General features: G+C 40.2%; 1 pseudogene; it reads right to left on the bottom strand.

Moving 5' to 3' along the window:
- Nucleotides 1–6,509: 6,509 nt before the first annotated feature.
- Nucleotides 6,510–7,780, bottom strand: LOC124102166 (putative gustatory receptor clone PTE01; annotated as a pseudogene).
- Nucleotides 7,781–22,687: the final 14,907 nt, after the last annotated feature.

The raw sequence follows: 22,687 nt of genomic DNA, 5'->3' as shown, positions 1-22,687 counted from the left end.
TGCTAATCTCTGAAGATTCGTTAATATTAATGGAACAGAAGCATAGGGAAAGCTGGCTACTCCCCTCTTATAACTCTGAAGCTTCATAAATCTCAAACTCACTTTTTAAGTTTAAACAAAATCAAGAGTTTAATCTCATTAAAAGCATGCAAATTACCAAGAAATTTTGAGAAAATTATCTGTATTGAGAGTCAGATATCATAATTATCTCAAGTTAATACTTTTGCCTCTAGAATGAACTGACAGAGGTGTCTCAAATCTCCAACAATAATCACATTATTAGACTTCAAGTGTCCAAATCCCCCTTGCAAACACACCCCATAAAGCAGGAAATTCCATGGGACTACTCCTAGTAGCTGAGGACAAAGACCAGACTCTCTTGGATAAGGCTAAATTTTCACTACACACATCACAACTTGGGCTTCAAACAAGACTCTCTTGGAGCAAAATGAGCATAGTTGTTGGAACATCTACCTTCAGCATACCTTTTATGTAACAAATAAACCCTATCAGTCTGAGTGTGCCTATCATTTGGAGAAGCCAGTATTGGGTTGAGATAGATTGTTTTAAAAAATAACCAATCTGCGCTGGGTGTGGTGGCATACACCTATAACCCCAGTGACTCAGGAGGCTAAAGCAAACACTGCAAGTTTGTGAGGGCCCTCGGCAATTTAATGAGACCCGGACTCAAAATAAAATTAAAAATGGCTAGTGATGTAGCTTAATGGTAAAGTACCTTGAGTTCAAGCCCTAGTAACAAAAAAAAAGAAAACTAATCTGTCTAGTAAATACTTTATATGCATTTCATTTATTTGCACTAATGTACTTATCCCTCCCACTTAATTTAATGCTATTTGTACCTGCAATAAACTTGTAGAAAACTAACTTAGCTGAAAGTTAACTAAATTCAGTTCTAAGCATTCTAAATCCTGGCACTAAGGTTGTAATGGATTTCCTTCACTAAACAATCCATTTATTCATTCCTATACCCTCATCTCTTTCTTTCTGTTTTTCCCCCTTCCTCACTCCCTGCCCTGGCCCACTTTTAGTTTTGTTCATACTTTTTCACCTTTGGAAGGGACATTAGTTTTGGTTAATATTCTGGTCCAGATTGCCAGCAATAAAACTAGTCTAGCAAGTTCCTACCATTATGTCCACTCCCATTTATATGGGGGAAAGTTACATAGGTACAAAATTTGAGAGCTATCATGACTACTAGGCAATAAGGGAGAGTCACCGTGAACCCTAACTTTGTCAGATGGGTGAACACAGGGTTCACCTACTCAAGCCCTAGGAATTATGACACAGAGGCCTAAAGCTCTGCCTAAAAGTTTTTGCCTTGGAATCACCCCTTCTTCTGGTGCCCAAGGTTTCACCTCTGGTCCTGCCAGGGCTACTGCATTGAATAAGAAAAAGAAAGTTGAAATAATCTGGAGAAGAATTATAGGTTTGTGCCAGCATTCTCTCCTTCAGTTCTCCTCTTCCCCAGATCCACAAGAAAAGCATGTGAATCTATCTAGTTGGGAACAAATCTCAGTGTGGAATGTGAGCTCACACTTGCAAAGGCCGTTCATGCCTTTATCTCTGCCTATTTTAGACAACTCAAGTTATTTCAATTGCCCATCCTACTTTTCTATTAGACCTACTGTAGTTTGGGTAAGTGTCCCCCAAAGGCCCATAAAGTCCCCAGACCACCACCATTGGGAGGCGGTGGAATCTTTAAGCAGTGGGGTCTAATTGGAGGTCTTCAGAACATGGGGTGCATGCTCACAGGGGATAGTTTGACCCCAGACTCTTCTTCTGTTTCCCAATCATGAGGTGAATGGCTTTCCTTGACCACATACCCCTGCCATAATATGCTACTTCCTACAGTCCCAAAAGCAACAGAACCAACTGATAATGGACTGAAAACTCCAACACTGTGAGCCAAAACCAAATTTTGCTCTTTATAAGTAGCTTGTCATTTGTTATAGTGATGGAAAATAACACAAAACTGTTAGTCTGAGGACAAAAGTGTGTTTCTTGGTATGAGGAATGAGACACAGGGGTCCAAATTGGTGCCTTGTCATCTGTTCTAGTTCTTTTATGATACTCTGAACATTCCCTTTTACCATCTAGTAAGCAAAGCCCAGACCAGAGTTAAGTTTCTATTCCTGTCAGGAAAACTTATGTTCTACAGTTGGACATAAATCCAACTCACCAGCCATGTGCAGGGCCGCCCTCCTAAGGATTCTGTCCCCTAACCATATGCCGCCTCTTTCTCTCTTGTTGGCACATAGAATGTTCATATGGGCACTCTGTATCTCAGAGGTGCAAGAAAAATATGTCTACCTTCAGGTCATGTATACACTGCTGTTGCCCCATTTTGGTCAGGTTTTTCACTACTGTGACTAAAAGACCCTATCAGAAAAATTGTAAAAGAGTAAAAGATTGAGGGCTCACAATTTCAGAGGTCTCACTTTATAAACAGAAGGCTCACCTTCACAAGGCTCAAGGTGTGGCAGGACATCATGGAGGAAGAGTGTGGCAGAGGGAAAAAGCTCACATGGCAATCAGGAAAGAGAGACAGTCCACTCTTAAGATCCAAATTATATATGCCATAGCCATGCCCCCACTGAACCACTTCCTCCAGCCACACCGCACCTGCCTCTAGTTACTACTCACTTTAACCCATCAGGAATCAATTCACTGATTAGGTTAAACCTTTGACCTAAACATTTCTCCTCTAAATCTTCTTCCATTGTCCCACACATGAGTTTTGGAGGACACCACATCTAAATCATAACTTTCTGCTCCTGGTCCGCAAAAGCTCACTGTCATCTGACAATGCAAAACAGATTTAGTCCACTCCCAAGAGTCACCATAGTCTCAACTGTTCCAAGATTCCTCAAAGTTCAAGTCCAAAGTATTCTGAAGCTCAAGGCAATCTTGCATTGTAAGCTCCTGTAAAATTAAAAGCAATTTACAAGTATCCAATATATAAAGGTATACAGTAAACATAAAAAATAGGGGTATAGAAAGAAGGAAGGGGACCAAAGCAAGACAAAAATCCAGCTGGACAAACAAGTCCTGTGGTTCTGTGTTCATCCTCTGGAGTACATGTCATGATATCCTCTCCAAAGGGCTTGTCTAGCTCCACCTCTGTGGCCTTGATGGCTGCAGTACAAGTAGCCTTTCTGTTTTCTTGCCTCTGCTCAATTCCTACAGCTTTGCTACATTTTTGACATTTCTTAATCTCAGGGATCTCCACTGCAGCTTCAGCTTCCTCCTCAAATCTCCACACCTTGCCTTCTCAGGGAGCGCCTTCAGGGAATCTGACCCTGCTACACTTTGCCTGGCTTCCAAGGCCTTCCTCTGAAATCTTGGCAGAAGCCTCCATGACCCCCTAAATCTAGCATCCTGCATTCCTGAGGAACTAGCATCATGGGGTTGACACCAAGGTCTGCCAACATCTTGAGCAGAAGCCAAGCCTCTAGGGACCTGGCTTATTATTCCAGCAGCCTCTGAGTGTCTGGGTGGCTGAACACATTGAAAAATTTTCCTAGGCCCTCTTATGCCAAGATTCCCCACTGGTCCCTTCTCAAGAGAATTTTCACTTTTACTCCCTTGAGCCTGAGATGGGTGTCGTTTTGCCAGGTCCTGAGATGCCCTCAAGCCATCTTTCTTATTGTTTCTGGGCAAAATCTTTAGCATTTCCTTAGTGTCAGTGATGTCTTTAACAACTACAACTTCCTTAGCCCCAGTTTTACTCCTCCTTTCAAGTCCAAGTTTTTTAAATATTTCTGTTCTGCTTTATGCTCCTGAATATCACCATAAACTTGGCTAAAAGCCACCAGCAATACCCATGCCACTTCCTGTATGCTATGTTGCCTAGACATTTGTTCTCCCAGATTAAGAAATCCATCACTTTTAAAATCAGCATCACAGAGAGTCTCAGGACACAGACAAAATGCAGATAACTTCTTAGCCAGAACATAACAAGAATGACATCTAGTCTAACTATCAATAGAATCCTCCTTTTCCTCTAAGCCCTCTTGAGCCCTGTCTTCACTGTCCTATTGGCATTCTAGTCTTCTGAGCTCCCACCAGAATCAGCCATTAACCTTTGGCTTACAACAGCCTAAATCATTTCCAGCTTACACTGCTAAACATTTCAAAATTCCTCCCACCTATTAAAAATGTTCCAAAAACTTATCTACCACATGGTCAGATTAGTCACAGCAAAGACCCCACACTGCTGTGACTAAAAGACCCCACCAGAACAATTGTAAAGGAGGAAAAGTTTATTTGACGGCCCACAGTTTCAGAGACCTCAATTCATAGACAGTAGACACCATTTATCAGGGCTCAAGGTGAGGCAGGACATCATAGAGGAAGAGTGTGGCAGAGGGAAGTAGCTCACATGGTGATCATAAAACAGAGAGAAAGACTTCACTCTCCAGATGCAAAATATATACCCCATAGCCACATCCCTAGTGAACCACTTCCTCCAGGCACACCCCACCTGCCTCCAGTTACCACTCATTTAATCCCATAAATATGGATTCATTGAAAAGGTTAAGTCTTTGACTCAATCATTTCTACTCTAAACCTTCTTGCATTTTCTCACATGAGCCAATGCCACTCACCTCGTGACTCAGATGGACACCTCAAGGGAGCACACTAGAATATCCACTCATTGGTTCCAATCATCTTACACTCCTAGAAAAGGACTTCTGAACAGCACCAACATGTCCTCTATCACTACCTCCCTTAAATCTCCATAGTGATTTATTTCCCAGGGTCATGCCCCACATAAACATACCTGTAATTGGTCAGTTTGGACCACATAGCTAGGCCATTGGCCAATACTCATGAGGTAGTAAAAATACAAGTAGATAGGCAAACACCATGCAATTCAGCTCACTGAGATGATTTGTCTCTATCTTCCTCTCAGAGTGGCAGCCTACCATCTGTTCAGCTTGTAACTGCCATCCATAAACCAAGTAGTTAATCAGTTTAGAGCTATACATAGAGCACTGCCCAAATGAGAATGGGAGTAGACATTTCCTTGGATGGTTGCAAAGGCTACCTGCTTGTAAGTACTTGCTTGCATTTATCCAGTAATACATTCCTGTATAAATCATTTCCATTTCATTATGGAACTTATCTAGGTACCGACCTCATTTGTGCATTTCTCTGACATTACCTAAGACATTATAGATATTTCAGGTTTCAATATTATTGTAAGCACTTTACCCTTAGGGGTAGTGTGTTAATCTTTTCAGGGTGTTATAAAGAATACCATAAACCAGGTAGATTATAACCAATAGAAACTTATTTTTCACAGCTCTGGAGACCAAGAGGTCTAATATCAAAGAATCTGATGAAGGTCGTTTTCACAGATAGTGCGTTCTTACTGTGCCCTTACATGGGAGAAAAGGCAAAGCAACTCCCTTGGAGCCTCTTTTATAAGAGCATCATGAGGGCAACACTCTCATACTCTAATCACTTCCCAATGGTACCCTTTCTAATCCCATCACACTGGTGATAAGGTTTCATCATATTAATTTGTAGGAGGATAAACCTTCAAATCATAGCAGACTGTTTCAATTAATAACTACAATCAAGAGAGTAATTATCTCTCAAATGGAAGTTATCAGGACTAAAATTCCAGTGGTCACTACAAGGTGGTGATCACAAGTTTTTTATTTAATTTGTAGTCTGTGATCCACACAGCACTTTCATACAGATTTGTGCATACCAGTGTCCCGATTTCTTACATGACACTTTTTTTTTTTCTTTTGCAGTACTGGGTATTGAACCTAGGCATGTTATACCACTAAGCTACATCCCAATCGCTTTTTCATTTTTTATTGAGACAGGAACTCACGAAGTTTTCTAGGCAGACCTCAAGTTTGTAACCCTCCTGCCTTAGCCTCCTGGGTAGCTGGGATTACAGATATGCACTATTATGCCCAAAATAGTAATCTCTTTTTGTCTACCCAGATATTATATGCCTGAACATGGATTTTAGCTTTATGAGGGCAAGGATTTTTTTTTTTTCACTGCTATATTCTTAGCACCTAGAACAACCTGGTACACTATAGATATCTAATAAATATTGCCAAATGAATGAATTTAACAAGAACTAACAATGATTGTTGGTAAAAAAAAAAATGAACTATTTAATGTTTTATCCAAGAGTCTCTGAGTTGATACTTGAATGGTTGTATAAAACTATAGGAATGCAAACATCAAGTTGAGATGTAGTGACGTAAAATGTAAAAGGAGGAGAGGTGGGGAATACAACTGAGGGTAACAGAGTGATCACCATAAAAGTTTCAGACAAAGTACTCCCAGGGATATTTTGATTAAAGACAGAGAAACAGAGTGGGTGAGGGGTGAAAGCCTATATAATTTAGAGGCAGAATTTCTTGACGCAGAATTTCTTTTGCTGGTACTTTTGCCAGCTCAAGAGCCTAGGACCAGTATTCTTGTCACTGAACATAAAATTGTCGCGACCCCTTGCCCGCAAGGAAGACGCAACTCAGGAATCTTCTTTCAGCAGTTTATTCAGGCCCTTGATATTTCTTCTTCTCTCTCTCGGATGCCCCTCCCAGCCTTAATAAAGCATCCCAAGCCCCAATGCAAAGCTGCCGCGTGGAGCTTTCTCACAGGGTGGTGAAAAATCATGTGCCAACTTTCCCAGATAAGAAGTTGTTTGTCACAGACCACAGTGGAGCCAGCGTCATCTTGTAATGGCGACCATAGTCTGCAGAAATGGCAGAAGCGGCTCACCACATAAAATGTTCTGCCAAGAAGTTTCTTCAGGGCCCTCTTAATGTCTGTGTTCCTCAAGCTATAGATAAAGGGGTTCAACATGGGGGTGACCCCAGTATACATCACAGAGGCCATCATGCCCTTCCAGGAAGATGATGATGCTTCAGAACTGAGGTATACACCAAGACCTGTCACATAGAATAAAGAAACCACAGATAGATGAGACCCACAGGTAGAAAAAGTTTTATATTTTCCATATGTTGATGGAATTCTAAGGATGGAAGAGACAATCTGGGTATAAGAGAAAAGTATCCCTGAAAAGGGAACAAATCCAGAAGGCCAGTCACCATGAAGAGTATTATGTGATTGATCAGTGTGTCTGAACAAGCTAGCATGAGGGCCTGAGCATGTTCACAGTAAAAGTGTCGAATTTCCCAATTGGTACAGAAGGATAGACGCAGCATCAACAGACTCTGGATCAGAGAATATGACAAGCTGATTAACCAGTATGTAAGAACCAGGAGGCCACACAGATAGGAGTTCATGATGACTGGATAGTGTAGGGGATGACAGGTGGCTACAAACCAGTCATAAGCCATCACAGTGAGAAGGAAGGTATCCATGCCTCCAAAAACCATAAAAAAATACATCTGGGTGATGCAGCCTGCATAGGTGATGGATCTGCTCTGTGTCTGAATGTTCACCAGCATCTTTGGGATGGTTGTAGAGATGAAACCAATGTCAGCAAAAGAGAGATTGAAGAGAAAGGAATACATGGGCTTTTATAAAAGCACTTCTCCCTGAAATGTTTCTGCTGAGAACCATGGATACAGGTGAAGTGGGGAAGAAGGCCAGGTCTGTCGGGAGAAACAGGGGTGTTACTAAGCACGTGACAGTGACAGCAGAATTCAGAAAGGCTTGTTCTAGGCTAAGGAAGAATGAAGACTTTGGAGTTCTTGGTCAGACAACAAAAAATGACTGGAAAAGACCAAGACTTTACTGCAAAGCATCCATTTGTAAAACCCAGACAGGTAACTCTAACACTGGACCATGTTATCCACAGCAATTCTGTGCTGTCAGGGTGCCCTGATGACCAACACAGAGTAACCCTCCCCATAACCTCCTCAGCTATCCACCTAAATACTATAAAATCAAAGTAAAACTTCACTATACAAAGACAACTTTAAGCAACTAATCTAGGCATTCTACTTTCCAAGCAAATATTCTTGAGAGCTCCCTCTCCATGAATAACATCTCTTTTCCCTCAACACATACTGGGCTATGTAGGCTTGGCAGCATGGACCCACTGCAGGGCCAACTTCCTCGAATTGTGTTCTCTGATGAAGACAGAAGATATGTCCACTGAAAGAGCAGGGAGACAGAACCACGCATATGGTATGGGTCTAGTTGACTTCTTCTGGAGAAGGCATGAGTGTCTTAGCCTGGCACTTAAAGGACTTGGTGACTATAAGCTGATGATTTTCAAGTTGCACTCCAGAGGCTGTATCCCCACTGAAGTTTATTAAACAAATTGATCAATGGTATGTTCCTTCCTTGATCAGTTTGGCTCCATAAGGGCAGGAATACACAGGAAGAAGTCTCTAACTCCTCAATTCCTTATTCCAGGGAGACTAACTGTAGGTCTATCAGGATTCCTCTCTCCTGTGTTCCTCTCCTCTGGGAAGAGTCACTAGTCTTGTTAGATTCCCTCTTGGTGACAAATGTCACCATTTTCCACTTACAGTTTCCTAATCAGGAAGATGGCTGAGTAGCAAAGGGTCTCAGGATTCTCTAGGGTAGGGATTCTCAAAATTTGGCCTACACCAGGATGACCATGAGGACTTGTTTAAATTCAGAGTAATGAGACCCACTCACCCACAGTTTCTCTCTCAGTAGGTCTGACTTTAAGTCTGATAATTTGCATTTTGCTCAAGTTTCAATTTTTTTAAGGGAGAGAGAGAGAGAGAGAATTTTTTAATATTTATTTTTTAGTTTTCGGTAGACACAGCATCTTTATTTTACTTTTATGTGGTGCTGAGGATAGAACCCAGCGCCCTGTGCATGCCAGGTGAGCACGCTATCACTTAAGCCACATCCCCATCCCCCAGGACAGTCTTTTGAGAAACACTGTCCTAGGATTTATGTTTCTCAAAAGCATCACCTTGGGCTTTGCTAATATACAGCCTCCTACTCTATCCAAGACTTACCTTGTCAATATCTTCAGGGAAAGATCTCAGAATCTACTTTTTAAATATTTCAAGTGGTTTTTAAACATTGTATTAATTTTTATTGTGGTAAAATATAAATAGCAAAACATGCCATTGTCACGATTTTTCAGTGCATGGTTCAGTGGCACCATGTGTATTCACAATGCTGTGCAGCAGCACTGCTGTCCATTTCTCAGGCTTTTGATCATCCCAAACATAACTTTTTTTCCATTAAACAGTAACTCACCATATCCTCCACCTCTAGCCCCTGGAAACCACTATGGCTCTTTCTATGACTATGAATTCCCTCTTCTAGGTTTCTCCATCTAAAAGATGAATACTTGGAGGTAGTCTTTTTATTGCCTAATGATGTTCATCATGTGGCACATAATCAGGAAAAGAACAAATTTTAAAAGGAAGAATTGAGTCTTTGTTTTAACATAGAGTGTAATATTTTAGTTTTCATATACAATATTATCTAACCTCAGTATTGGAAGCAATATCAAATCAATGGTATGTTCCTTCCTTGATCAATTTGGCTCCTTGGATCTACCTATCATGATTTCAATTTGATATACATTTTGAGGGATCTATCCATAATTATTTCAATTTGATATTATAATTTTTGCTACTGATCCAGCATTCTAAATTTTCTCATTATTCAATCTCTCCCTTTCCAGCCAACCTCTAAATACATGCCACTTGGTCACTTGTTCTCCAAAAATTACTCTCTGCCATTTACCCACACATACACACACCATCCTTTCTTGTATATCCATTGTAATTGGGTATGGATTTGAGTTTTCCTCATGGCAGTTAATGACAAACTAATCTCTCTGTCCTCAGTACAGAAATCTCCCAGTCAAGAGGGCTGTATATCACCTCTAATTATCAGAGAAATGCAAATCAAAAGCAATACACCATAATTTTCATATATTCCATTTGATCAACTATATAAAATACTCAGAGGTGAAGAGCACATTTATTGAAGACTTCAGGAACTGCAAATATGAACAAATATAATGCAAGTATATTCTAGAGTTACATGAGTCTTTGTAACTAAGCAGAAGTGAGAATTAACTGGGACATTTGTTGAGTTCAGACACAGAATAGCTATGACTGAAACTGAAAGATGGGGGACTCTAGAGGTAGTGGAAGACAAACTAGATAGATTCTTCTGACTGCATGCAGAAAAATGAAACTGGACCCTTATCTCACACCATATACAAAAACCTCCTCAAAATGAATTAAACATTTAATCCTAAGACTTGAAACTGTAAAGCTACTAGAAGAAAAAAACCTTGACACTGGTCTAGGAAAATGGTTTTGCTTGATTTTTTCATTAGGGACTGAACTAGGGGCATTTAACTCCTAAGCTACATTCCAGCCCTTTTTGTTTTTTATTTCAAGATAGGGTCTTGCTAAGTTGCTGAGTCTGGATTTGAAATCACAATTCACCTGCCTCAATCTCCCAAATTGCTGGGATTACAGCTGTGTGCACTGTGCCCTGTAGAAAATGTTTCTAGGGTATACAGGCAAATGAGATTACATCTAACTAAAAACAATTTTGCACAGCAAAGAAAACAATCAGTGAAGATACAACCTACAGAATAGGAAAATAATTTCCAAACCATTTATCTGACAAGAAGTTAAGATACAAAATACATATGGAACACAAGTCAATAGCAAAAATAAATAAATAATTCAATTAAAAATAGAAAAAGGGCCTAAAAAGACATTTCTCAAAGAAGACATGAAATGGCAAACAGGTATATGAAAAATATTCAACATCTCTAATTGTCAACTAAATGCAAATCAAAACCATGTAAGTCACATCTTTTATAATGGTTATTAACAAAAAGTCAAAATATAACAAATGTTGGTATGGGTATGGAGAAAAGGAAACCTATGTACTTTGTGGTATATCCACTGTGGAATGCCATATGGAAGTTCCTAAAAATAAACACACACACACACACACACACACACACAATTATGTGATTCAGCATTCCTTTTGAGTGTATATGCCAAGGAATAAAATATTTGCACTTTTACACTAACTTCAGCATTATTAAAATAGCCAAAATATAAAGCAACGTGTCTGTTGACACATGAATGGATATAGAAAATGAGATACACACACACAGTACCCAAGGTTTGGAAACAATCCAAGTATTCATAGAAAGATGTATCAATAAACAAAAGATATGTATACATACAAGGGAATATTATTTAGCCTTGAAATTCTGGAAATTCTGACACATACTACAACATGGATGAAACTTGAAGACATTATGATGAGTGAAATTATCCAGTCACAAAAGGACTGTATGACTCCACTCATGTGATATCCCTAGAGCAGTCAAACTCACAGAGACAAGAAATGAGTGGTCATTGTCATGGGACTGTTGTAAGTGGAAATGGGTAGTTATTGTTGAATATGTAGAGAATTTCATATGGGGAAGATAAAAAAAAGTTCTGGAGATAGTGGAGATGGCTGCAAAACGTTGTGAAGGAATTTAATGCCACTAAATTATGTACTTTAAATGGCTAAAGTAGTTATTTCTTATGTTGTAGACCATAATTATAAAATAATAAGGCAACATTACCTTTGCAAATTCCAAGACTTTTGGCAATCACTTACTTTTGTTTCAGAGTAGATCAGACACAAAGTGTCTTATTGCAGTTTGTTAGAGCCAGTGAATCAGAACTCTAATTTAGCCATTTTTTATAAGAGTATCTCTTATCACTGGCTGGTATGACTTCTTCTCTGTAAACAACATTCCCTTCTCTGATATCAGTACTGAGGAGTGAAGTTGGTAGACAGCTTAATAGCAAAAAGAAAAAGAAAAATAAAGTATTCATTGGTCAAGATCAAATAACTTGGCTGGGGTTGTAGCTCAATTGGTAGGGCGCTTGCCTTTCATGAATGAGGCCCTGGGTTTAATCCTCAGCACAACATAAAAATGAATTAATAAAAATAAAGACATTGTGTCCATCTACAACTAAAAAAATATTTAAAAAAAAATATTAAATAACTACCTCAGAAACTATACACAACATCTCTAAAAGCAAGATGAATTCCCCTATAGTGGACACAGACCAAACATCAAAGACAGTTCTTGCCAACAAAAGAGATAAACAAGCAGTGTTTAAAAGGGAAGTTCTAAAGGTACTGTTATTAATGAAAGGAAAAAGCTTCCCTTTGCTGAGATAAGTATAAAATGGTGAATGGGGGCAAGATAATATTTTATTAATCAGCAGAGATGATCAGCTATTTTGTTGGAGGACAGTATAGGTAATTAAATAATATAAATAGTAATATGTAAATAAACATTATTTGCCTACATTAGAAATATTGGGTAAAATCACATTTTATGTTGCTAAGGTGAGCTTTTTTGATATTTATTTTTTTTAGTTTTAGGTGGACACAATATCTTTATTTTACATTTATGTGGTTCTGAGGATCTAACCCAGTGCCTCGTGCATGCTAGGAAAGCACTCTACCACTGAGCCACAACCCCCGCCCGCTAAGATGAGCTTTTTTAACAACCTCTCCTCTTGTGGTCTCAGATCACTTTAAGATCTTCAGCTCATAACCCACTTGAATCAAATTGTGAAATATGATATATCAAGAACTATGTAATGTTTTGAACAGCCAACAATAAAAAATTTAAAATAAAAAAAAAAAAGAATTGTAAAGAAAAAAAAAAAAAAAAGATCTTCAGTATTTCTGTAATCCTAGCAGTTTAGGAGGCTGAGGTAGGAGGATTACAATTTCAAAGCCAGCCTCAGTAACTCAATGAGAGTCTGTCTCTAAATAAAATATAAAAAAGGGCTGGGAGCCAGGTGCAGTATCATACACTGTAATCCCAGCATCTCTGGAGCCTGAGGCAGGAGGATCACAAGTTCAAAGCCAGCATCAGCAATGGTGAAGCACTAAACAACTCAGTGAGACCCTGTCTCTAAATAAAATAGAAAATAGGGCTGGAGATGTGGCTCAGTGGTTGAGGGCCCCAAGTTCAATCCCCAGTACCAAAAAAAAAAAAAAAATTAGAGGGGGTATGCGGTTAGAACTGATAGCAGAATGTGATGGACATCACTAACCAAAGTACATGTATGAAGACATGAATTGGTGTGAATATACTTTGTATACAACCAGAGATGTGAAAAAATTTTTGCTCTATATGTGTAATATGAATTGTAATACATTCTGCTGTCATATATAAATTTAAAAATTAATTTTAAAAAGAAAATTAATAATAAAATAAAAATAAAAAGTCCTGGGGATGTGCCTTGTAGCTACACACCCCTGAGTGCTAAAAGAAAAATAATTCCCAGTACCAAAAAAAAAAAAAAAAAGATCTTCAGTATATGCTCACTAGTAAAAGACTCAAACACACTAATCATCTTTGAACTAGTCATGGGGTTAGATCAATAGTTCTCAACCTTGGTGGCACATTAAAAAAAACCTGGACCACATAAAAATCTTCATGCTAAGGCCACACTTCAGTCCAATTAATCAGAATTTGCAGTGAGATACAATAATCAATATTTTTAAATCTCCCCAAGTGACTCCAACATGAAGACAAATGTATTTGTGCATTTTCTGTAGCTATAACAAAACACCTGATACAGGCACAGTGCCACCCACCTGTAATCCCAGTGACTCCAGAGGCTGAGGCAAGAGAATCACAAATTTAAGGCCAACCTCAGCAACTTAGTGAGACCTTGTCTCAAAACAAAAAATAAAAAATAACTAGGGATGTAGCTCAGTAGTAAAGCACTGCTGGGTTTAATACCCAGCATAAAAAAATTAATACCTGAAGCTAGGTAATTTATAAAGAAGAGGTTTATGTAGTTCAGTTATGAAGGCAGAAAGTCCAAATAGCATGACATCAGCTCTGTTGAGAGTTTCCCTTGACTATGTCACATCATAGCAGGTGGCATCATGAGGAAAGCACACAGAAAGGGAAAGATGACATGGTAAGCAGGACTCCAGAGAGCAGGGAGGGGCTAGCCTTGCTACTTTATAATATACCTCTCTCATGAGAACTAACTCATTCCTTGAGACCAGCATTAATCACTTTCAAGGACACTCCCCAATAACATATTTAATTTCTGGTACCCCACCACTCAAAGATTCCACCACCTCCTATATCACCACTCTGAGGACCAAGATACCAACACATGGAGCTTTGAGTCACTGTAACCAAACCAGAGCACCCAGACTGAGGACCAGTTACATTCATCCTTACACATAACATACCTAAATATATCTAAAAGACATGAAAGTAGTATAGAAAAGAGACATGAATTCTTGAAAGGGATGAAGATTAAAATTACTTTTCAAAAACATTGGTGCATTTCTCCAAGATGCTCGGGCCATAGATGAAAAATAAAGAAGGTTATATAGATGTTGTAAAATTCAGTTATACAGTGACTCTAATGCAGACAACATCCCATAATACTCCATCAATCCCATTACAGATGTACAAAAGAAGCAATGTTCATATAGGAGATATTGAGAAAACTGAAAGACATGAGAGCTACAAAAACTACAGAATCAGATGGGCAGAGTTGGGAATTCCATAAGTTTGGTTTCACTGGCTTATCCAATATGTACACTGTACTTTTGAGGAACCTCCTCATGGTCCTCTTGATGTCCCTGTTCCTCAGGCTGTATATGAAGGGATTGAGCATGGGAATGACTGTGGTGTACATCACTGAAGTCAAATAAATAAATATATTTATAGAAAAAAAATGAGTGAAGAAACTAGCCAAAGACTGGAAAATGTTATCTGATATAATATATATGCATTTTTATGAATATATATATATATATGTGTGTGTGTGTGTGTGTGTGTGTGTGTGTGTGTGTGTGTGTGAATATAGATAGATAGATAAGTGAATGTGTATGTATCAAGATACAAAGTTACATATACATACAATTAGACAATTAACCAGAAGGAAAGCATTCAATTTTTTTAAAAAAGAGAGAGGACAATAAATGAGTGAATTGCTTCAAAAAGTGCCTTCATAAAGAGGACCAAATAACCAATAAGCACACAAAAAGTACTCTAAACCATTACATATCAGAAAAATGCATAATATCACTACACACTCTATTGAATGGCTAAAGTTTCTAAGCGTGGGCCAGGTGTGTGGAACTGATAAAACTTACATGCTCTTGGGGAATATCTGCTGAAACCAACATTTTTTAAAAACTAAAGTATCTACCAAAACTATACATGAAGTTTTCCCTTTCATTCTGTAATTGCATTACCCCACATGCAGCATATACCAAGAGAAGTAAGTGTGTAAGTATACCAAAGACCAACTAAAGGACAAACCAGGCATTATGCTGAGTTAAAGAAGCCAAACAAATAACTGTACATATTATAGTTTAACATTTATATAAAAGCAAGAACCATCAAACCAAATCAAGTATAATAAGAGTCAAAATTGGGTTTCCTCTGTGGTGTGATTATTGACAAAGGGATAAATGAACTTCCTGGAATCCTAGAAATGTGTCCACCAGGATGTATACATCCACGTGAAATTTCATCAAGCTGTACACAGACTGACACTTCATGCACATTAGTGTATGTATACCTTGACAAAAGAGTAAAAAAGTAATAAAGGGGAATGGTGTAGTTACACTTTTAGTAATAAAGTATAACTTTTTTAAAAAAAAAGTACCCACTAAAAAGAAATGACCAGATATGAAGGCACCGACCTAAAATCCCAGCCATTCGGGAGACTAAGGCAGGAGGATCACCAAGTTCAAAGCCAGCCTCAACGTAATGAGGCCCTAAGCAACTTAGCAAGACTCTGTCTCAAAAACAAAAAGGACTGGGATTTGGCTCAGTAGTTAAGTGCCCATGGGTTCAATTCCTGGTACCAAGAAAAAAAAATCTAAATACAAAGAATGAATTCTAAGTGATGATGATATATCAACATAGTTCATTAATTATTTTAAAAAATTACCATTCTGGTGAGGCTATCCATGTTTGGGAGTAGAAAAATCTCTCTACCTTCCACTCAATTTTGCTATTAACTGAAACTTTATCTAAAAATTGCTTGACTATCTTCTCAAAAAAAAATATCCACCCAGAACCTTAGAATATTGCCTTATATGGAAACAAGGTCTTTGTCAATATAGTAAAGTTAAGATGAGGTTATTCTGGATTAAGATGGACCCTAAATCCAATGACTGATGTCCCTATATGGACAGAGATTAGAAACAGGTACACAGGAAGGTAATGGTGGAGGCAGAGACTAGAGTAGATACATCTATAAACAAAAAGGTCTGCCAGCAACCACATGAAGCTAGAAAGTGACAGGGAGGGACTTTTTCCTTAGAGTCTTTAGAAAGAATATAGCTCCACTGATACCTTGTTTCACACTCCCAGATGCCAGAAATATTAAAGAAGAAATTTCTATACTTTTTACCCACCAGTTTGTGGTATTTGTTCACAGAGGGCTTAAGAAACTAACATTATCTACCCCATAGACTCATCTCTAAATCATCCAAAAAGCACAAATTCTCTAATAGGTACTTTCTAACAGCCTCTTACTAAGATGCCCCTCGACACCCCATGGGTATGTTCTCCCATGACTGCAAAATAAACCCTGCTTGTTTAACTTACAGGTGTGCTCCTGGTGGTCTCTGGGTAAAGGGCATTCATAGCAATAGACTCTTCAAAGGTCTCAAATCACAAACTCTCCCTGTGCCCCAGAGAAGCCCCTCAATCCCCATACATTCAACACTTAATAAGCCTCAAGGCTTCTTTCAACCACAAAAAAAAAAAAAAGAAAAAAAAGTTTAATATGCCCGTGTTCATTTTCATGAAGAAGCCTCTAGATTGTAAGCACCCTGTGATCAGTGACCACATTTGTCTTCTTTACCAAGTACTCCCACTCCTCGGCACAGATCCTGGAACAAGGTCAACTAGTAGAAAAAATTGTTTTCTAAACCCTACATGAACAACATTGCCAGTCTTACCTAGTGAGACCAGGTTCTGGAAGGTTTCCAGCATCACATCTCTGTAGAGGCTCCTCTGAACAAGATCCAGCAAAGCCTACTCCTGCTGGGTAAAGTCCACTGCCACTTCCTCAAAGGTCACAAATTCTGTTCAGAAAGGTACAATTCCTCCAGTGTGTGTGAGATGATGGGTGAGGCTGACGGCACTGGGGACCTGAGAATCAATTCAGGGGAGGCTCAGAAGATTCTGTGTTCTCCCCGAATCTATGTCAGGACTCAGTCAGCAGATCTCTTTCCCTTTCTACCCACATAAACTGTCTGGTTGATCAAATTCTTTCTGATAGACTTATCAATTCTAAAAGAATAAATTTATCTCTTCACAGTATAATAATAATGAGGTCACACACAATTACTCTTATACAATCACCTAATTTAGCACAGAATACTTCTGTTACAAGATGTCAGGGGGATCTGCACACATCAAGCAGTCCAGCAGACACCCACTGGGTATCTGATAATTCAATAAAACTATTTTACCATCTAGCTGGAGATACTGTCATTCCACAGGTTGAGGGCTCAGTCCCACAATACTTTCCCAAGTCCTGAAGCCATTCACAGGTAGTAGGTTGTCACATACACCTCTGACCAACTGGCTACCTCCTCCTTGAGGGAGGGAATTTGCTGGGAACACTCAAAGAATGCAAAGAAATACTTCCCTGTGTTTACTAGTTTCTTATAAAGAATATTACAAAGTACATAGATGGATGGACAGATAAAGAGATGGATAGGACACAGTATGGTGGGAAAGGGGCAGAGCTTCCATACCCAAGAACCTCAACATGTTCAGCTATCCTGAAGCTCCCCAAACCCACTCTTCTGGGGTTCTCATAGAGGCTTTACTTGTAGCCACTGGTTATCAACTTAACCCTATGTCTCCCTTCCTAGAGTTTGATGTGTGCGAGTGTGAAATTTCCAATCCTTTAATCATGCCTCCATCTTTCTGGACCAGCCATGAGCCTTAGGTTATCTACAGCCTACCAGCCACTAGTCATCTTGAGGGCATAAAAAGCTATTTTTATCACCCCAGACATTCCACAGGTCTTAGAAACTCTGTACCAGGACCCTGGACTAAGACCAAATATAGACTACACAATATCACACTTGGTAACCAATTCCAGTTCCATATTGCTCCCAGAACATGTGGCAGAAATTAGAGAAATATTCTAAATGAAATAATTTCCACAATGATACAATCAGTTCCTGGTAACAGAAACAATTTCACCTGCTACCTTAGTTACATCATAGCAAATCTGCACAACATGAAACCCAAGATTAAATGAGTTTTTGTTTGTTCCTTCTCCACCTTGCTGGGGATTGAATCCAGAAGCACTCTACTCCTGAGCTAAATCCCCAGCCCTTTTCATATTTTAATTTGAGACAGGGTCTTCCTAAATTGCCTATGCCCTTAAACTCAGAACCTCCTTCCTCAGTCTTCCAAGTAGTTGGCATTACAGGCACATGATGAGGTTTTAATGAATAAAAACACACTGAGGGAAAAGGAATTTTTCTGTTTTTCCCCCCTCACAAACCTGAGAGGCCTATGAGCCTACACAGCACAAGTAGCAAATTTTCTTTATTCGAGGCCAGGATTTGGCAAAATAGGCATGAACTAATCAGTCCTCTATTTGTGTACATCAGTTTGACTGGAACACAACAAAACATTTCTTTATAAGCTTTCCCTTAGTGCTTTTGTACTAAAATGAGAATTTCCTTGCAATAGAAATTCTCTGGCCTTCAAAACCTAAAATATTTCCTATATGATCCAATAAAGAAACAGATGGCCAACCTGTGTTCTAAAACAGCTAGGCAATACCCATCACAAGACACATTGTGATAGCAAGAACCAGAATTTGTTGTTCCTCACTGCCTAGATCATATGAACCTTTGAATATCTGATTAATGAAAACTGTTAATGGATGGATGAATGAAATCTAATCTGTGAAGCCAAGTATGTAAATCTGGAACCTCTTTTATGTGAGACGTTTGTAATCACGTTCATATTCAATTGAACGCCATATATTCCTTTTAAATAAATACATAAAACAGCTAGAAAGCCAGACACAGTGGTACACACCTATAACCCCAGTTACTTGGGAGGCTGAGGCAGGAGGATTACTATTACAAAACTGCTAAGCCAGAGTATGACAAGTCTACTTGTCTTCAAAGCCTAAATGCCTGAGTACATTTCTGGACACATGCCTTACAATTTAGTTGTTATTAGAATTCTTTTTCCCTATTATGAGAATTTAACCTAGAACACTGTTGGGCACTATAGTGTCAGAGAAAAGACTTTATTCAAATGTGCTATCTCTAAGCTCCTCTTCCAAAACATTGGCCTTGGGCAAGGACATTTTCCTTAATACCCACACCAACTACTCCTTAATATCATTTTACTTAGGTAATATTTGTGCTCACCCTACCACATGCAGACATGGGTGTTAGTTATGGAAAATGAAAAACCCCAAGATAGTGCAGCCTGGGAAAAGGGAGTGAAAAAGAAAGCCATACATTGATAGCCTTCATCTCTTGTAAGATAAATCCTTTTCAGACGCTGGCCACAAGTGGGGAGAAAGTGTTTCATCAAACCTAAAATGATAATCTCTGGGAAGCTTTTAATCTCTTTCAAGATGAATCCTCTCCAGGTGCTGGCCACAGACCCCTCAACCCCAAAACTCAAAATTCCTGAGTGCCCAAACTGACATGCTCACTAAATCACCTGTCAGTATGACCTATTTAAGCCCAACTACTTTGGCCAGTGGCTCATTTCCACCAGGACAGTGAGTCCACTGAAGGTATAATACCATTCCTGAATAAATAAAGCTGATGAGAGCTGGGAAGGCGCTCAGTGGTCAAGTGCTTGCCTCACCATGTGTGAGGCACTAGGTTCAATCCTCAGCACCACATAAAAATAAATAAGACACTGTGTTCATCTACAACTAAAAAACATATATTAAATTGAAAAAAAAATACTGAAATGATCATGAAGTTTGCATCTGGCCTAGTCTTTTTGTGCTAACAATGGGAAATAAAGCACCAAATAGAAAATTCCTGAAGTGCCAAGCACAGTGCTGCACACCTCTAAACCCAGCTACTAGGAAGGCTGAAGCAGGAAGATCACAAATTGCAGGCCAGCCTGGCCACCGAGAACCCAGTCTCAAAATTTAAAAATAAGTTAAAAAAAAAATGCTGGGGATCTAGCGCAGGGGTAGAACATCCCTGAGCATGGGTGAGGCCCTTGGCTCGGTCTCCAGCACCACAAAACAAACAAGGACATTTAAGCACTGGTTAGTAATATTCACAGCATTAACAGTAAAAAGATTGTCTGGTTCATCCCCTTGGTCATGACACAGTGACAAATCTATTTCAACATACGAGCCTGGGCGACTACAATTTAGCCCGCTAGAAAGAAAGGGACTGCGCGGAGACCCTCTCCAGGCTCCTGTCCGTAACCTGACGCCAGCCCGGCTTCCGCTCTCTGCAGAGAGGCCGCGGGTGGAGACCAGAAACGCTTCAGGACTCTCCAGCACCCACCTAGGGGAAACGCGCCAGCCACCGCCACAGGAGCAGCCCTGAGTCCCCGCTGGGGTCACCAGGGAGCCAGGGGCGGGAGGAGCCCACCTGGGTCTAGGGCCACCCAGCTGAGGGAAGCCCGGGCTACAAGTCGGGGATGCGCCCCAGGACGGCTGGGATACCGACTGAGGGAACCCCTTGTAAAGGAGAAGTGCCTGTGAGGAACCACCTGACCGAGAGACCCCAAGGCACCGGTGTAGAGGCTTACTTCCGCTTCCGGTTCCTGCATGGGGGAGGCGAGCACACCAAGCAAGGGGCGGGGCCTCCGGGGCTGGGATTTGGGGTGGTACATCCCAGCAGGATTGAGGCCCACTTGGGTGCTCTCGGAAAATGATGGGTTTTGCAGGGGCTGAGGGTAAGGAAAGAATAATCAGGTCTGTGGAAAAGCAGAGCATGATGGCGACTATCCTCTGGCGGTGACACCAAGTTGAAGAGCTATGCGCACTCTCAGCTACCTTCGCAAGAGCTGAGGAAATCAATGCACCCCTGGTAGGCTGAGGCCAGAAGGTCAAAAACAGTCTGGGCAACTTAGTAACACCCTGTCTTAAGATAAAAACTTCCAACCTGGAGCACACCTGTAATCCCAGCAGCTCAGGAGGCTTAGGCAGGAGGATCACGAGTTCAAAGCCAGCCTCAGCAAGGGCAAGGCCCTAAGCAACTCAGCCAGACCCTGTCTCTAAGTAAAATTCAAAAATAGGCCTGGGGATGTGGCTCATTGGTCGAGTGCCCCTGAGTTAAGTCCTCAGTACCTAAATAAATAATTTCCAAAAAGGGCTGGGGATTTAGCTCACTAGTGGAGCATTTGCCTAGCCTGGGTTCCTTCCCAAGTAGGAAGGCAGGGGTTGTTAAGGAAACCCATAGTGCCTGCTGTTACTAGAACAAAAACAAACAAACAAAAAAAGATGTTTGAAGAGGATACAAAAAGAGTTGCCATCCTCCTCCATCTCTAAGCAGCTCAGCATGTAGAGACACTTTCCACCTAGGCATGGGAGAAAGAAATAAGTCTAGGCCTTAGATTTCAAACCCTTTACCAGGCCTGGGTAAAACCAGCTGCCATGCTGGCAGGTGGCACAGCATGTAAACCCTGTAATACCAGCAATTTGAAAGGCTGAGGCAGGAGGCTTGAGAGTTCAAAGCATCCTCATCAACTCAGCCAAGACTCTGTCTCTAAATAAAATAAAACGGATGGGGACTGGGGTTGTAGTTCAGTGGTAGATCAGTTGCCTTGCATGCGCGAGGCACTGGGTTTGAATCTCAGCACCACATAAAAATAGATATTGTGTCCATCTACAACTAAAAAAAAAAAAAAAAAATTAAAAAGGCTGGAGATTGGCTCAGTGGTTAAGTGTTCCTGAGTTTAATCCCCAGTACAAAAAAAAAAAACAAAAAAAAAAACAAAAACAAAACCACCACCTATGGCCATGCACAGTCCCACAACCTCCAATACTAGCTGAGTGAGCTTGCTGCTGGAACTGTGTTTGCCAGGGCACAGAACTTCTCCATCACCCTTCCCCCAAGAGTGGGCAGCTGAGGGAGGAGCAGGACTACTTCCACAGGAGAGCAGGTCATGAAAGCTAGTAGGGGTCTTTGTCTTGGTGCCAGGCCTGCAACTGTGAGACTGAGCAGATTAGAGACCAAGGCCCCTGTGTAGGCCCAAGCTCACAGATGGAGCCTCTAGACATGAACCAGCATCCCCAAAATTTTATCTGTCCTTTGGATGTGAGATTCGAATGTGACCCAGCTTAGTGTCAGTCTTGGGGTCCATTTCTACCACCAGTCACCCAGTCTCAGGCAGCACAGCTATTGAGAGGCCAGTACTTACAGATGAGGCTCTAGAACTTCTTCAGCACCAGAGACCTATGGAATGAACTAATTTTTCCACCTTCATTACCACCAGCTTCAATTTTGGAAGTGTGAGAACTGCGCATGATCCAGTTAAATACCAGCCTGGGTGGACAAGGGGCTGCCTTTGTTATTGGAGATAGGATCTTCTGGCTTGGAAATAGGAATGAGACCATGTCCTATATTGTGGGCACTCAGAGGCAAGCCTTTAATTAGGGCTTCACCAAAGGTGGACAGCACTGATTGAGGAATTAGGCTG

Source organism: Marmota monax, unplaced genomic scaffold (genome assembly GCF_021218885.2).
Source record: "Marmota monax isolate L192 unplaced genomic scaffold, Marmota_monax_Labrador192_F-V1.1 WCK01_AAM20220418_F8-fsc00612, whole genome shotgun sequence".
Lineage (NCBI taxonomy): Eukaryota > Metazoa > Chordata > Mammalia > Rodentia > Sciuridae > Marmota > Marmota monax.
This window is presented reverse-complemented; position numbering and strand designations above follow the sequence as displayed.